This window comes from Mus musculus, chromosome 11 (genome assembly GCF_000001635.26).
Source record: "Mus musculus strain C57BL/6J chromosome 11, GRCm38.p6 C57BL/6J".
Taxonomy (NCBI): domain Eukaryota; kingdom Metazoa; phylum Chordata; class Mammalia; order Rodentia; family Muridae; genus Mus; species Mus musculus.
This window is the reverse complement of record NC_000077.6, coordinates 67,539,638-67,556,903: the sequence shown is the minus strand read 5'-3', so window position 1 is coordinate 67,556,903 and position 17,266 is coordinate 67,539,638. Positions and strand designations below refer to the sequence as shown.

At 46.2% G+C, this 17,266-nt stretch overlaps 1 protein-coding gene across 6 annotated transcripts in view; it reads right to left on the bottom strand.

Moving 5' to 3' along the window:
* Positions 1-17,266, bottom strand: part of Gas7 (growth arrest specific 7) — a 235,736-nt gene that overhangs the window by 132,089 nt on the left and 86,381 nt on the right. Inside the window, exon 1 of one of the 6 annotated variants that reach the window (XM_017314262.1) lies at positions 9,253-9,400. The exons of the other annotated variants lie outside the window; for them this stretch is intronic. The gene's annotated coding sequence lies outside the window, so the exon portion shown is untranslated. Of the gene's footprint in view, positions 1-9,252; positions 9,401-17,266 lie in introns of those variants that run through there. 6 annotated transcript variants of the gene reach the window in all.

Sequence of the window (17,266 nt, the reverse complement as noted above, 5' to 3'; positions counted from 1 at the left end):
AAATACATGCTAAAATCCAAGAACACAATAAATACAAAATGCAAGTCCTTTAATGAGACAGTAATTTTTTGCCCCAGAATCCCTGCTACTAGGCCAGTAGCTTAATGGGCCACACACAGCTTGGTAACTATGTAAGTCTGCCAGCCTTTCTAAATCATTCAGGGTAGCCTGACTTCTTTGCTTCTCTCTCTCTCTCTCTCTCTCTCTCTCTCTCTCTCTCTCTCTCAAGTGTACTTTGCCCCACACTCTGGGCTTCCTTACTCTTTCTTTAAGGCTTTCCTCCCCCACCAAGTGGCTCCTTGTCCACCGTGAGTCTGACCTCTGCGCTGGCTCAGACAGCATGGCCCATTCCCTTCCCCTCTCCATTCTCCTTCAGTAGCTGCCAAGTCTCACAGCTTGCCTGCCCTGGGTAGGCACATGCACAAGCTAACTAACCTACATGCAGAATGAACACCGGATCTGGCAGAAGGAGTCAGTACCCCTATGAGATGAAAGCTCCCCACAGGTTAGGAACAGAAGGGAATTTCTTTGGACTCATAAATCATAACCACAATATACTTCACACTTAATGGAAAACACTAGGTGCTTTTCTGTTAAAATCAAGAATAAAAAGGCTATTCATGACCATCGATTTTTAAATACTGTATAGAAACAACCGAGAAAAACAGAAATACGAAATAAAAAAGATTACAAAGGGAGAGACTGCTGACATCCCCCTGCAATATAATTGTCTGCCTCCAAGATCCCAGAAATCATGCAAACAGTCAGAAGTAATGGGGCAGTTCAGGGTGTATTAATAGAAACTATCAGCGTTCCTATGAACCAGCAACAATCAAAAGACATAATAAATACTTAGGGTTCAAATGCTTGAATGGAAGCAGATTGTCTAGTTCTGTGTTTTCCTGAAACTCAATTAGAAGGACTTGAAAAGAATTAGATACACAGCCACAAAGAGGAAAATAAGATAAGACAAGAGTTGACAATGTTATAGAATACATAAAGCATTAGATGGCAGAACACAAGTGGGATGAGGAGGAGAAAGCGGAACCCTGTACACTGCAGGGGAGGACGAGAGAAATGAGCTTGTTTTTAAATATGAAAACTCAGAAAGGCCATGGAAGGCTCACAGGCATGGATCATGTGGAGGTAAGACCCCTTCTAACCCTGGAAGCCAGTGACCTGCCCTCCCCCGGTGTCAGGAAGGAGTCTAGAGCTCCTGTCTCGGGGGTATCCAGAGCTCAGATTGAAATATGGCGTTTAGGAACTGTCCACGGTTGCAGGTTCAGAACAGATGCGTTTCCTTTGAAGAAATCTACAGCGGAGCAATGCTTTTAAAATGGCAGAAAACCAAGGAAACAGAAGAGGTGTGACCCCCAAAACAAGACAGAGAAGCAAAGAAAACTGGGGGACAGTTCAGAGGAATATCTCAAGATGACAGCTGTCATTCAGACCAGCCCTGGTAAAGACTGACATGGGCTGGCAGTGCCTGGGAAAAATTGAAAGGTGGGCTGAAACATCTGGGAAGGAACAAGGGACAGAAGGAACTCCCCCAGATGTGCTCATCGTTATTTATTCTTCTCTTCTTTGTTGGATTTTGTTTGCTTTGTTTTTTAAATCAAAGGAGCAGAGGCCCAGAAGAAATCCAGTTACAAGAGGATCCCTCTACAGTGAAAATTCACCAGACTCTGCTATAACCAAACATCACCATCATGCTGCCTACCAGTAGTGAACGGGATTATACCTGGGGAAGGTGTACGTGATGATAGGAAAGGCCATGTCTAAACTTCTATAAGTGTGTAGCTAAGACTACTCAACTCTTGGTGAATGGGAAGCAGACAGGAGGTATTGACAGGGTAAGATACAGCTCCCAAGATATCCCTCTGTGACTGACTACCTCCAGATAGGCCTCCCTTCCTAAAGTTTGCAGAAATTCCCAAAATAGTACTGTTGACCAGAGAGTAAGCCTTTAACAACAAACCTGTGGGGGGTATTTCATATTCAAACCATAGTATTCTGTCCCAGGGCCTTAAAAACCTCACGTCCAATCTCATGCAAAATGCATTCAGTTCATCTCCCTGAGTCCCCATAGCCTCAAATTCTAGCATTGGACAAAAGCCAAGTTCAAAGTTTCCTGTGAGACTTAAGGCAAATTACTAATGGTAAGTGCCTGTAACATAAAATAAAATAAAATAGTTGCACCCTTAAACAGTGGCACGGAGAAGATGATCCCATTCTAAAAAGGGAAGCGGATATCATCAAGGAAGGACCGGACCAAGGCTAGGCTGGAACCTACAGGATGAACAGTAACGTCTGGGAGTCCATGTTGAGCATCCAGTGCAGGGTGACATGAGATGAGCTCTGTCCATCAGGTTCACTCAGATCCAACCACACAGCTTTGCCTGGAACAGCCCACATGGCTTCGCTTTGGAGCTGGCAGCTTTCCTTGGCAGACACCCCCACATTACTCACATCACCGACATCTTGGGGTCTCTGCTGCAGCTTAAACTTCCCTTCACATAGCTCATGTGATGCATACATGAGCTATATATGCAGATCAAATGTGTGCATTTATACACACACACAGACACACAGACACACGCACACACACACACACACACACACACACACACACACACACACACAGAGTGAATAAGAATGAAATATAAGGGAGAAATCTACATATACAAAAAAGTCACAATGAAATGCACTATGGTCATTTTAAAAACTTAGTTTTAAAAAAACTGAGTGAGAGAGTTTAAGGGAAGGACCTATTTGCTCAGTTTGAGTTTCAGTCTATCATGGTAGGAAGGTGTGGCAGGGCAGAGCAAGGCAGTTCCCATTGCAGGCAGCCAGGAAGAAGAGGAAGACAACACCCGTGTTCAATGGCCCTCCTGGTGTTTCTCTTTCATTGCACCTGGGCCCTCAACACATTAGATGGCACCGCCCCACAGTCGGGGCCATCTTTCTCCTCAGTTGCTCTCCTACATGCCAGCTTCCTCTGGAGATGCCCTCACAGACAGGCCTAAGGATGCCTTGCAATCAAGCTTAACCATCAGGCCAATGAAATCAGGGAACACAGTGCCAGTCAGGTATGACAGTGTACATTCTCAGGAGGCAGAAGCAGGTAAGCTCACCCACAAGTTAAAGCTGGCAGGGTATACACAGTAAATTGCGGGCCAGCTAGATGGTCTCAACAAGATGGTCTCAAAAATAAACAAACAAGCAAAATACAGCTTCTATCACAATACCAATTCAACGTCTATCACAAAACGTGTCCCTAGAACAAGGATCTAGTCCTAGAATTCAGTGGAAAGAGTGGGGGTCATGACTACCCAGAAACAACTGAGAAGAATTGGGGACCTGTTCCTTCAGAGAATTCTAATAACACCGTGATAATGAAAACAAGGAGCAGTTGGCATGCAAACAGCCCCACCCCTCCAGGCAGAACACCAAGCTCAGGAGTACACCACAGATATGTGAGAAATACAGCAAAGTGCCTGTCACATCAGTGAGAAGGGCCTGGGGTAGGGCTCAGTAGTGGAACATTTGCCTACAAAGCCTCAGTTCAATCCCCAGTACCCAATTTCCCCCAAAGAACTATATCCATGAAGAGAGAAGAAATGTTTTTCAGTAATAAAGGAATGATAGTCTTTGTTTTTTTTTTGTTTGTCTGTTATTGAGGCAGGGGTCTGTTTAGGAAGCCCTGGCTGTCCTGACACTCGCTCTGTAGACCAGGCTAGCTTGAATTCACAGAGATCTGCCTGCCTCTGTCTCCCAAGTGTTGGGATTAAAGCCATGCACCTCAGATCAAACATTCTTACTTAATCAGGAAACGAGTGTGAATACGATTATGTCTATGCCATGTGGCAAACAACCATCCAAGAAATTACACAGAGATCCAAGATCTGTCACATACCAAACACTGACTTTTTTTTGTAAAAATATGTACCATAATATGATCTAGGGAGAAGAAAGGACATAAAAAGCAAAAAGTGTAGGTGAGTAAACTTGGTTCTATTACAGTGGAAATTTTCATGGCAAAAACACCACAGTGGAGAATGCTTGATAAAGCAAGAATTGAAAGCTAGCATGATAGGTAAGTTGGGCTGTGTGGGTATGGGAGGCTGAGGGGAGGGAACATATACTTGAGGTAGCGGCATATGAAGCGTCCCCAACCTTATTAGCAATGAAGGACAGGCAAATGTAACTAAGGCAATCCCATCGTGCAGCTCTGCCAGCCATCAGATGGCAGAAACCAGCCTGATGAGCTTGGCTAGGGAAGTGGAAACGCTGGCGCTCCATGGGTGGCAGCATATATTTTTGGAACCTCTCTGAAACGGCTTGGCACTATCTAGCAAAGTCCAGATGTACATCTCCAAAGGACATGCTCCTTCTAGGTACCAGCCCCAGAGGTATGGGCACAGGAGTCTACGAGGAGACTAGTGTAGGATAAACATTCAAAGGCCCACCGATAGGAAGGTGCCTGTTGGAGAACTCTGCAGTGGGTAAAACAAACTAGGTCTACTTGTATCAACACGGATAAAGCCCAGAATGGGGAAAGGGGGCAAATCACAAAAGTATAAACACAGAATGGAAGATTTCATGGAGGCTTCAAAACACACATGACATTGCTTAATATTGTTTTGAATGTATACATGCTAATGAGAATTGAAAACACTCATGGAAAAGGCGTATCGACCACAGAACAGTGGTCACGTCCAGGAGAACGAGGGAGAAATGGAACAGAGCAGGAGGAGCAGCAGGGGTCTTTGATGCCAACTCCTGCATTATTTCTGAATGGCATTTGGCAGGGCTAGCAACCCGCTGCATCCAGAAAAGGTGCTGATTGCATGGAAAATGTCCAGCATCATCCATCTTTAGGACAACGCAAGTCCAAATTCACTAAAATGAGCTGGGGGTGGGGGGAATCTGTCTTAGCGTGGGTGAGAAGGTATCATAAGTAAAAGTTTTTATTTGGCCACATGTGTCCAGCACATTGAGTGGGGGAGGGCAGATACTCTTCAAAACCATTTTCGCCATTTCTCACAAAGTTAACTTTTTATACTTACTGTGTCATTAGCAGTCACATGCCAAGGTATTTGTGGAAGAGGAGCTCAACTCTGTCTGATAGACGGGTACACAAACGTCCATAGAGGATTTATTCATAATAGCTAAAATCTATAAAGAACCTAAGTATTCATCAATTGGCAAACATAACCAGTCTGAAGTAAATTCAACTAATGGGACTCTACTTAGAATTAAAAAAAAATTACCAACAATAGGAAATTCTCAGAATCAATTTTAGACATCATCTAGTACAAAAGACTCTAAACTCAATTACATGACCCATTTCTATGAAATTCGAGAACAGACAAATGTAATCTTTAGGCAAAAAAGTGACCTGGGAGACAGGTAGGAACAGAAGAGGTAAAAATGACTGCAAATGAGAACTTGGGAAAGCATCTGACATGAGCAAGTCACTCAGGACTCAGCCAGAAGAGGGCTGAAAACATTCAGGAAATAAGTTGCATTTGTATTGAACACGTAGACTTTGGTAATTATTCCCTGAACGCTACAGTGCCACAATGATTTATGTAGCACTTATGCTACATTCTCTGTAAATATTCCCTGGGTGGTTTAGACTAGACTGGCGGATGTGCCTAAGTTATATGAAGATATGATACTGTTTTGTTTAAGGGACTGGAGCATTATCGGATGTTAGAACCCTGGGGGAGCCCAACCAGTTCCCTGTGGTACTGAGGGATGGCTGTCCCATCTCTCAAATGCTGGTTATGATGGTCTGCATATTTGCCCACTGGTTCATCTATATGTGTTAATGTCTGTGTTTAGTTTTTCCCAGGCTAGCTTCAAATCCGTGATCTTCCTGTTTCAGCCTCCCAAGTCCCAGGATCATAGGCATGCGTCTGCCACACAGCTTAGCCATCTATACATGCAAAATGAACTTTCTTCTCTTGAAAACTATAGCCCTGTCGAGTTGATCTTAAAGATACAGGTGGCAGGTTTTGGAGCAGGTACATTTGCTGTCTCTAATTTTCTATAAGTATGTTGCTAAAAATTAAATGTACCTTTCAATGCCTGGGGGGTAGCAAGTTTTAAGGGAACGAGGAGAAACAGAAGTGGCTAACAATGTTAATTCTTACCTCTCCCCAGAGAAGGTGTTGTCCCCTTTAATAACTAGACTCCTCCTATTAGAAACAGAATGGTCTTATAAGTTCATCTCATCCAAGTCTCCCCCTCTCAGAAAAGAAGTCCAGTTCGCTCTTCCAAGATCTGACAGTCATCTGCTGCTGCTGCTGCCAAGGATACGTTCCTCATTCCTTTTTAGGAAAATTACCTCTCCCCCATGGGCTATTTCTCTGTGGTTGTGGTTCCAGGTGCCAGCCCCAACCCCACAACTAGCCTAAAGGGGCCCCTGGGGGTTCCAAAGGGAAGGCATGTGTCCTGTGCCTCTGATGCTCTGTGCAGACCCTCTGAACGATGAGTCTGGGTCAGAAAAGATATGCCCAGAGTTCAGCCAGTCAGCCAACCTAACCACTGCCTTTGCTGTCAGTCCCGCCACGCCCACTGTCTCGCCTTCCACAGCTGAGCGCCTGGTTTTTATCTGAGTAGTTCTCCCAGTACCCCGACTCTGCCCCCAGTCTCCAGTTTCTGGAGAGTAACTCCCACTTGCTGATGTCAAGCAGAATCATCTCCTGAAGTTTACCTTTCCAAGAATGCCTCACCGACACATCATCCAACCAGCTAAGGTTCACCAGACCCGTGGCCGAGAGCTCAGAATCATAGGCTTCTGTCTTAGGCACAGTTGTCTCTCAGGACACTTGACTTCCCCAGGGGAACGTCAGGGAGACAGAACTCAAGAGAACTACCACTTCCTGAGAGATGTGCCAAGCACATGAACACACTTGACCTCAGTCTTTCCAATAGCCTGGTGACATAGGACCTATTCCCCCATTCATTCAGAAGGAGGCAGCAGCCGAGGAAGAAAGACATCCTCACATGTGACAGAGTCGGAACTTGAGCCAAAGCTGTCAGACTTTGAAAGCCCAGCTCTTGTCACCTTGTCATCCTGCCCTGCCTGGAGAAAAATTCAGTCACTGAGACTTCATATTGCGCATCCAGAGCACGATGAGGTGCGAGTGGCAAGAAGGGGGACCTCAGCTGTGTGTGGTATGATAGGACAACTGTCCAGGTGACTGTGACAGCGACAGTCCATGGCACGATGAACAGCGTTGGGGAGGACAGCTGTGGGACAGTGTGGGACACATCCTCATTCCAGAGGACTAAAATGTGAAAGCAGATTCTTTCTGGTTTGAGACCAAGACAGTGTTCCTGTTACCATGGCAACAGAGCCTGCTCACTGTTGTCTACACCTGTAATGGAGTGACTCATATTTCTGGCATTGCATTAGCTAAGTCCAAAGTCATTAGCTAATCATTCTAGAGTGTACGAATTCAGCATTGATAGCATCTGGGGTGATAAGTGGGATCTACACTGGTCCCTCTGAGGCTCTAAGAGCCAGATTTTGCTTCTATCCTTTATGCAAAGAGGTTCCAATATTTGGCCCAGGCCCCATTATGAACTGAGGCTTGTCTTGGGTTCCCTAGGCTTAAGGCCAAAGGTAGGGTAAGAAATGGCATTGGGCCTAAGGAGAGAATAAACCTGCCTCTTACAAGCTGCTGAGGTCAATGAGAACTCAGGTAGCTGCACAATTTCCACCCCTGACCAAATCAACCCCAAAGGGTGCTATGCATAAGAAATAATATTGATGGCCCTCGTTGTGGTTGAGGCCAATTTCTGACTGACTGGGGTTCAGTTATATACATTCCCAGAAAGGAACAAAAAGGAATCCTGGGGTAGACCTTATAGAGCCACTAGCTCTTGGACATACATCCTAGTGAGTTAAAATCCCAGAAGAGAAAGTCAGTGAGGTGGCTCAGCAGGTATAGATGATCTCTACCATGTTCAAGGTCGTTTCTGCCAAATTTCTGCACCCACATAGTAGAAAGAGAACCAGCTCCCACAAGTGGTCCTCTGACCATGGCACACTCCATCTCCCTCATGTCATTCTCTCCCTGCCTCCCCACACAGAAATGAATGAATACAACAAAACAATTTAAAACACTACAGTGGGGAAGAGGAGCCCAGAGCTGCAGCATGGTAGAGTCCCAACCCTTCTGAGTTCCTGAACATTCTCTGTTTCTCAGAGGGCCTGTGCTGGGCCTCAGCAGACACTTCTGCTTCTCAATAGTTACTTGGTAGGAAAAGAAGGCTCTCTGCTTTGCATAGGTGCGAAGTCATCATTAAAGTCAAGTAAGGCGATACCCCATTGTCTATGTTCACAGCAAAGCCATCCCAGGCTCTGCAGGACAACTCAGAGCACCCCCATGGCTTCAGCTGAACAGGAAGCCATCACCACATTGGGAATCACTATTGAGATGTGGACCTGGATGATTTTGAGTCAACACTATCTAAACAGCACAAAAACAGCTCCTACTGGGATATGGTGAGTTCTCTGCACTAGCTTAGCCATTATGAGCAGAGCTTGTAAGTTCCTGGGGCATGGCAGACAAGTTTTCTGGGTGTCTATGCTGCCTATGGACCATGCCACAGCCACAGAAGACAGGCTTGCATCCTGGAGTTAGTCTACAAGGGACAAGGAGCCAGGAAAGAGGGAAGGAGGAGAGGAATGGAGGGGAGGAAAGAAGAAAGGGAAGAGAAAAGGGGTAGAGAGGAGAGGGAGAAGAGAAGGAGGAGGAAGAGGAAGAGGAGGAAGAAGAGGAGGAAGAGGAGGAGGAAGAAGAGAAAGAGCGAGAGAGGACCTTTGCCTGTGTCCAGGGTACTGCAGCAGTCTGCAGTCCTCTTCATTATAAAAGACCCATCCATGAGCCTTAAATCTCAGAACACAGCCAGTGCTTGACCACCAAGCTTTGAAATAAAGACTGCACAGCTCCTCGCGGAGCTTTAACACTTCTGACCTGTTGATCACAGAGAAAGGAAAGCAATGCTAAATTCTAAGGCCCTTCAGAGTTCAAAAATCCCAGAGGTCTCCAAGAACTCTACCTCTCCCCACCCTACTCCCCCCCAAAAAACGAAGAGGAAAAGCCATTATTCTTGGAGGTCTTGAACTCACTGGCAGGGGGACAGGGAGGGAGGCCTGCACTGTGTGCTGAGAACAGCCAGGAAGGCCTCTGGGACCCATCCCTTCATTCTGACCAGCCATGGTACTCTCACCTTCAGGGTGCGATGGAGTGCTATTTGTAACTTCTGTAAGATGCGGCTATCCGTATCTCATCAGTATCAGTATCCAAGACCTCAATGCCTGGGGCCAGCACCTTCTGGATTAGCTTCTCAGGGCCCAGTTGCCACCACACAGTGAGATGATAGCTTGGGGATGCAAATCAAGCCCAAACATGACATTCATTTTTGTTTCATATACATCATATCACACATCCCGAAGGGAAATTTATATACTATTTCCAATGATGTTGGGCACGACACAAAGTTTCACAATGTAGAATTTTCCTTTTGTGGAGTCATATAGGTTTAAAAAGTTGCAGGTGTTGACGCATTTTTAAATTTTTTGCGGAGGGTTGTCGAATGAGGGGTGTTCTCCCTATAAAACAAAGGACTGGTCTTGTGCTGCTTTTACAAATATAGAGATAAATAAAAGGGAGAGAGTTGGCACCTTGCTGGCTGTTGGTGGCACCAATGAGACAGGCTTCAGTAGTCTTAGAAAGATGGGTTCAAGACTCCAGACCACCTGTTGCCAGGTAACCATTCATGGCTCCAAAATTCCCATTCTTTGGGCTCCGAGCTAGGACAATGAGACATTCAGGAGGGAACTAAGTATACTTCCATGGACTGAGGCTCTATGCTTTTTATTAAGCATCTGCAGGCCTGGGCTTGAAGGGGGCTAAGGGAGGCACTAACTACGGGGCATCCTTTTACAAGGCCCAGCCCTGCAATCTGAATGGACTCAAGGTAAACCCTATCTCAGCCTGTGTCTTTAGCAAGAAGAAAAAAAAATCATCTTTAATTACACAGGGCATGCTGCCACACCGGGTTATTTCTGGCCCGGTGCTTTCCAGGCGGGAAGGGAAGGGATGTGACCTTCACAGGTCCCCCTTGCAGACTGGAAAGTAGGGGGCAGGTCACTCTTGTCACTCTCACTGAGCCATAGCTCCTCAGAGACTATTAGAATTAGAGGTGAGTAAGCCTCCTAGGCTGACATTCCCCGAATCCAGCTGCTTTGAGTGCAGAGCTAGAAGAAATAACAAGAAAAACAAAAAGGCAGGAAGGAAGGAAAAGAGGGAGGAGAGAGGGAGTGGGGGAGGGGGACTGGAGGAAGGGAGGGAAAGAGAAGGGAGGGGGGAAGGGAGGGGGAGGGGGAGGGTGAAAGGACAGAAAAAAGGGGAGGGGTAGGGGGGGGAAAGGAGGGGAAGGGAAAGGAGGGGAAGGGAGGGGAGGGGAGGGGGAGAGGAGAGGAGAGGAGGGAGAGGAGAGAGGAGGAGAGGAGAGAGGAGGAGAGGAGGGGAGAAGAGAGGAGAGGAGAGGAGAGGAAGAGAAAGGGGAGGGGAGGGGAAAGAGGGAGAGAGGGGAGGGGAGGGGAAAGAGGGAGAGAGGGAGAGAGGGAGAGAGGAGAGGAGAGGAGAGGAGAGGAGAGGAGAGGAGAGGAGAGGAGAGGAGAGGAGAGGAGAGGAGAGGAGAGGAGGAGAGGAGAGAGGAGAGAGAAGGCAAGGCCTTCTTAGGTGGGGACTTCTTCCTTTTCTGACCTATCTTCTAATATAAGAGGCAAGGCTGGAATTTGGCAAGGTACTTTGCAGAAAGTGAAAACGAGTGAGCCCCAAGCTTGCTGTCTGGTCCCCAGAGTCCTAATGACAAATTAAGCTACCTGCTCAGGAATACAACTATTCCTATCCTAACATTAGAAGAGAAAGAAGGAAAGCAGGGAGGAGGGGGTGGGAGGAAGGGAGGCAGAGAGAGAGACACACACCTGGGACACTGTATGAGTAACCAGCCCCTTGTCTGTCACAACAGGGACCTAATGGGTGGTGTCAATGGTAATAAATCAGGAAAGAACATGCAACTGTTTTATTTGACGTCCTGTGGGCCTAGCTACTAAGAACTGAAATAAACTCAGGCATGTGGCTACAAGGCGGGGAGTGGGCTGCGAGGGTGCAACTGGCACTCTGAGTCTGTAGCATGATTTGTTTTGTGTTGTAGCCATGCGTGTGGGATTCCTTTTGCTGACAATAAAAATAGAGGCCTTTAGGTTTATAGCATAGAAAATGAAGGGCCAGCTCAGTGGCGCACAGCACAAACAGGAAGAAGAGAGCCTTTGGCTGGGATAACCAGGGGCTTCCTGCTTAACACACAGAAGAGACTCTGATGAACCGGAGTTATCAAAAATAACAAGTACAACCGACAGAAAGCCTGCTTACTGCACAGCATCACAGATGAGATTTGCTGAGCCCTAAACTCAGATGAGAAGAGGAAGGTTCCTCACACGTGACTCCTCTGGGCAATACCCCCAATGAGCTGACTTTCCGGAAGATTCCATTTGCCGAGGCATACAAATCCACTTTCAAACTCAGCCACACTTGCTCTACCTGCACCCTGCGCGGGCCTCTCAGGGCCTAATGCAGACAAGAAACATCCGGTTAAACAACCACACGGACAGCCACTGCCCCTCTGGGACAGACATTTACCAAAGGATTCAGACCATCAACTGTGTAATCTCAAAGCCTGTCGGCACTCCCAGTGTTTAGACAGGATGTAGAGGGCCCAGAGGTGATTAGGTCAGTGTGTTAAAATAATACCATAGCAACCTCAGGACACAGGTCTGAATTCCAGCCCTGCCTAGATTGGCACACATCAGTATGAACCTGGGAACACCTGGACAAGCAGAAAAGCACTCAGAAAAAAGAGTGCAATGCTCTAACGCAGATTTTACCAAGTCAAACAGGCGTTGTCATTGTCTTTTGCCTGTTCCAGTCTCTTGTGAAGAGCATTAATCTATTCACGAGGGCTCTGTTCCCCAGGGGAAAACCCTCCCTCTGAGCCTCACTTCCTAACACTAGACTCTGAAACACTTAAGCCAAGGCAGGCTTCCTTACCTCAGGGCTTCTCAGAGGTAGCAATGTGACAAGGTGACAGATCACAACCCCAAGGCCCCTCACTCTCTTCTACCTATTCTATATAAGTCCATAGAATAGGAGACTCTCCCTGTGACCTACAGCGAGTATCAGGACCCTGATGGCTATCCGTATCCTCATGGTGGTCTTTCTCCTATTCCTCCTCTACCCACCAGCCACACTGATTTTTCTAAGCCCATTTGAGAGGTGTGTCTCAATAGGCAAATCAACAGACAGTAGATCAGATAGGCAGTTGTTAAAGGCTTGGAGAAAAGAAAGTGGCTGGATTATTGGTGATAGGGCTTCCTCCTAAGAGACAAAAACCTTTTTTTTTTTAATTAGCAGGAGGTGATAGTTACACATGGTGTTGTGAATCCCAAGTGTAAACCTTAAAATAGTTAATTTTGTATTACATGAATTTACATCAGTTGAGAAGCCTAAACATTATGTGACATTCTGACTCCAATGGCCTTGCTCTTTCCTTGGGGTAAAATTCCATGTCTATGGGGTCCCCAGAGGCTTCTATAGGGGAACAGATGAAAAAGCAAGAGGAGAGAAATTGGGGCAGGTAAGATGGCACAGTGGGTAAAGGTGCTTGCCACTAAGTCTGGTGACTTGAATTTCACTTCTCCAACCTACAGGACGGAAAGAAACAGCACCTACAAGTTGTCATCAACCCTCTCTGAGTGCATGTTGGGCGCACGCAAGTGCTTGCACACTGAATGGATGGTTGGTTAAAGGAAGAGGTGCAGGGACCCAGGACCTGTAACACCATCATTGGTCTCTCCCTGCAGGTTCACTGCTCAACGGACGCGATCTTTTCCTTCTCTATTGCAGTCTTCCTTGTGTGATGTTCACACCTCCCATTGGAGTCTGTGATATTTGGCCACTGCATCGAAAGAGTGTATGGCTCCATTCCTCACAGAAAGACTATAATTAAGGGAAATTATATACATCACTACATAATGTGAGAAAATGTCCTTGACTTGTGGCCTGAGTGATAGGCAAAAGGACCCATTAAACAGTCGGTGGTAGGTGACTCTGCTCTCTATCGATTCTTCAAGCAAGAGAAATGGACCTAGACAGAAGACAAGAAGTCAGGACCCAGGGCCAACAGACTGCCAACTGCCATCCTAAGGCAATGACCACACCTTGTAGTACTCAAGTACTCTGCCAGCTCTTGAAGGTGCAGAGCTAATACCCAGTGCCTTAGCTTCTTACCAAGGACCTGGTTGACAACTGGCATCTCTTATATGTACAGCTGTGTCCTGTTCCTGAAGGACACAGGCTCAGCTGCCAGATAGTAAGGTAACAGCATTTACCCAAGAGCTTGTAAGGTCAGTGTTCCAGGACAACTCCTCCAGTCTCCTACCCCTGTCCTGAAGTAAGCCAAGAGATGCTTCCTGGATCTTTAAAATGGGGTTGCTAAAAACTCACCTGACAACCTAGCAGAGGACCATGATTCATGTTATAGCTTTGGTTTCTGTCAACAGAGCTTCAGACCTAACCACTCAGCTACATGCCCCCTCCCCAAGATCATCCAGCACCTGTGTGTGGCCAGAAGCAGAAGAATCTAACCTCACATGGGGGTGAAGAGCAGGCCAGCAAGCAGAGTCACACGCACTACTTCTCTCTGGCTTCACATGCCTGCCCCCAACCCCCAGTTTCTTCGGTCATTGAGGAAGAGAATAGGGCCTTCTTTACAAGGTTACTGTGGAGGCTGGATATAGCCAGAGGAGTAAAGCATGTAGAATTACACCCCACAGTGTAAAAAGTTGTCCACATAGAGGAATGACTCTGTCTTTCTGATTTTTATGCTTTCTCTTTAGACAATATAATCACAACTTCCATAAAATACCCATAATAGGTATAATTATTTGGAGGAAGGGGCTTGGGAGTGGCAGTGATATTCGGTTTCTCATAGCCCTGCCTGGCCTTGAACTTGTGATTTTCTTGTTTCTAGGATTACAAGGGGGTGCATTACCTTGCCTGGTTCTGGTATAATGATTATAATCATCATAAAGCCATCAGAGTACCTAGTCTTGATCCAACCCATCTACATCCCCAGAACTATGCTAAAAAACACTTCCTTGTTTTTCTTTACAGTTTAGCCACTTATGAGCCTATTCTCTGGACACAGAGCTTCTTAATTTTGCATGTTTTAAGCTTTGTAATAACGTGACGATACTGGGATCAACATATATGCTCTGCCTTTTGCTCCTTTCTCTAAGATACTCTGGAAGATGGATCTGCGTAGCTGCACACACGCCTCTGGTTGCTCATTTTCCATATTTTCCTTTACAAAATAAACTCTCATGGTATGCAGAGAAGACAATTTATTTCTTCACTGAGTTGCTCCTGGATGGCTAGGTTGTTTCCATTTTGCTATGACTGAGCAATGTGGCTATAGGGATTGTTTAAGCCAGGTTTATGGAGGTTGACTATAAATAAATAAATAAATAAATAAATAAATAAATAAATAAATAAATAAATAAATAGATTCTTTGAATGAGCAGTCCCACGATGCTGGCAAATGGAGCTGGCATTGCTCCTGTCTTTGGCAACTGATCATGTGCCCCACCTTCTCTTCTGCACAGACTATTCCCTGTCCCTTCACCTCCAGGAGGAAGGATTCAGCCAAGCCTCTCCACTCTCTGCCTGGTCCACTTCACCTTCACACTTTTCCACTCATCACACTGTCCTGGAGGCTCCATCTCAGCCCTGGTCCCTGAAGTGTCTCAGACATCTATCTGTTTCCTCGGTGGATTTCTTGTGATAAAGGCCCCAGCGTCTCAAAAACAATATGGACCGTAATAGTCATAGGTCATTGTCAGTTCAAATTTCACATGTCTCCATGCAAATTATTTTCCCCAGCCACCACCTGCGATGTGCATGTATGTACAAGTAAATACATACACACTCCTTACATATAGGCCTTAAAAGCCTAATCCAATGCTCATGTTTTATTTTGTCTCATCAACTTCCCTACCATCAATACTTCCCAAGTCTCTCTATTCAACTGTCAGAATCTCTCTAAGTTCCCACTCACTAGGTCCCTCTGCCTCCAGACACCCTCTGCTGTTCATGAGGAGGGTCACTTCCTTAACCTACAATAGGTCCCGCAAAGCATACTGAACACCCTGGTCCTTCATGAAATGTGACATGTTGCTGCACCAGGGTCAATCTATAGCTTTTCCTTGCTTAACCCCCAGCATCCTTCTTATGGAAATGACACCCAATCTTACTCTGAGGAGCTCCCAAACCCTTAACTAGGACCCATCAGCCAAATCATTGGCATAACCACCCAGCCAGGTATGGGGATCGATTCCCAACACTCAATAGGACTTAATTCAGGATTGAGCTTATTGACTGGTGGCCTGTGACAGGAGGGATGTCAGTTTGGAGTTGCTAGTCCCTGTCATTCTGGAGCTGCCTCAAGTTGGTGGGAGGCTGGAGGGGGAGAGAGAAGCCCATCCTAACATTTTTGGGATCTGTGAGTCCTATAGCCATGTTATTTGAGGACTGGACGGTGTAGTCCAAAACATTCTTGCTCTGCTTATATCTTGCAGGATGTTCTGAACAGAAGAACCCACCAGAGGCTTCACCTTCTTTCCTTCCTTCCTTCCTTCCTTCCTTCCTTCCTTCCTTCCTTCCTTCCTTCCTCCCTCCCTCCCTCCCTCCCTCCCTCCCTCCCTCCCTCCTTCCCTCCCTCCCGCCCTCCCTTCCTTCTTTCACCCCAGCTCTTCTCAGCCAGACAGAAGGCTATTTTCTAAACAGAGAACAAGAGCTGAATGTGGGCCCCCAACTACAAGGCCCTGAGTTCCATGCTCAGCACAAGGCAATGAAAGCATGTTTTCAGGGATTTTCCAAATCCCCCTTGGACATCTCTGTGCCCCTGCTCCTCCTGGTCTCAGGGCCTGGGCTGCTTTCCCTCACCAGTCTCTGGGAATGCCACACTTCTTTCTGGACCAACACCTTCTGTTCTATGATGTTTCTATTATTGCCCCAATTTTTGATCCCCTAAAACATTCCAGATACCCCCGACCCTGGTTAAATATCCCTCAGCAAAGCTGCACACAACAATGGCAGACCAAGTAGCTGATGGTCATCTCTTTAGACTCAGAGTATCTGTGTATTACTGTGCAACACTGTGTATTACTTTGCCTATCTGTTGTTGTTATAAAACACTTACCAAAACCAACTTAGGGGATTTATTTCAGCTTATAGTTTAGAGTCCAACATTGGGGAAAGTCATAGCAGAAACTCACAGAAAGAACCTGGAGGCAGGAATTCAAGTGGATACTGGGGAAAAACTGTTTTCCAGATTGTTTTTCATGGCTCACTTAGCTTGTTTTTTTTTTTTTTTTAAATACAACCCCAGGACCAGCTGTCTAGGTTTGGCACAGCCCACAGTGTGCCAAGATCTTCCATATTGACCATTAATCCAGAAGACACTCTACAGATTTACCTACAGGCCAATCTGATGAAGGCTTTTTCTTGACTGAGGTTCCCTCTTCTCAGATGACTAAAGCTTGTGTCAAGTTGTCAAAAACAAACAAACAAACAAACAAACAAACAACCTAGCCATCACAGGAAGTCATTCAATGAGCACTTTTCTAAAGACCACTTATATTCATCTGTAGACGGGCATCTCCCTGTGTTACCCTGGCTAAGTAGAATAGTAGGTCTAAGAGATGCTATCTCAGTTTTGCATTTTGTGAACTGAAAATCGAAGAAAGATGGGACATCAGAGGTACCTGTCCCTCTTCTCAGTCACTGGGGGCCTTGCCAGGTACAGGCCTCACACATCCACCCCTCACTCCACCCCCCAGACAGAGAAGGAGGAGAAACTTGGAGGATGCAGTACCGGCAGCTCAACTCCGAAATCCAGGGCAAGCAGAACAGACTTGATGTGTCTCATCAGCTAGGTGACACTGAACAAGTGTCCACTCCAGGCTGCCAGTATGCGTCCAAGACAACCCACTCCTGTCTCATTCTCCTCCCCATACCCCAGTTCCCTTCCAGAAGGACTTGTCTCTCAGAAGTTTACCAGCCCATAGGCTCAGAACTCTCAGCACTGAATTGAACCCATGACTTCTCTTGAATCTCCA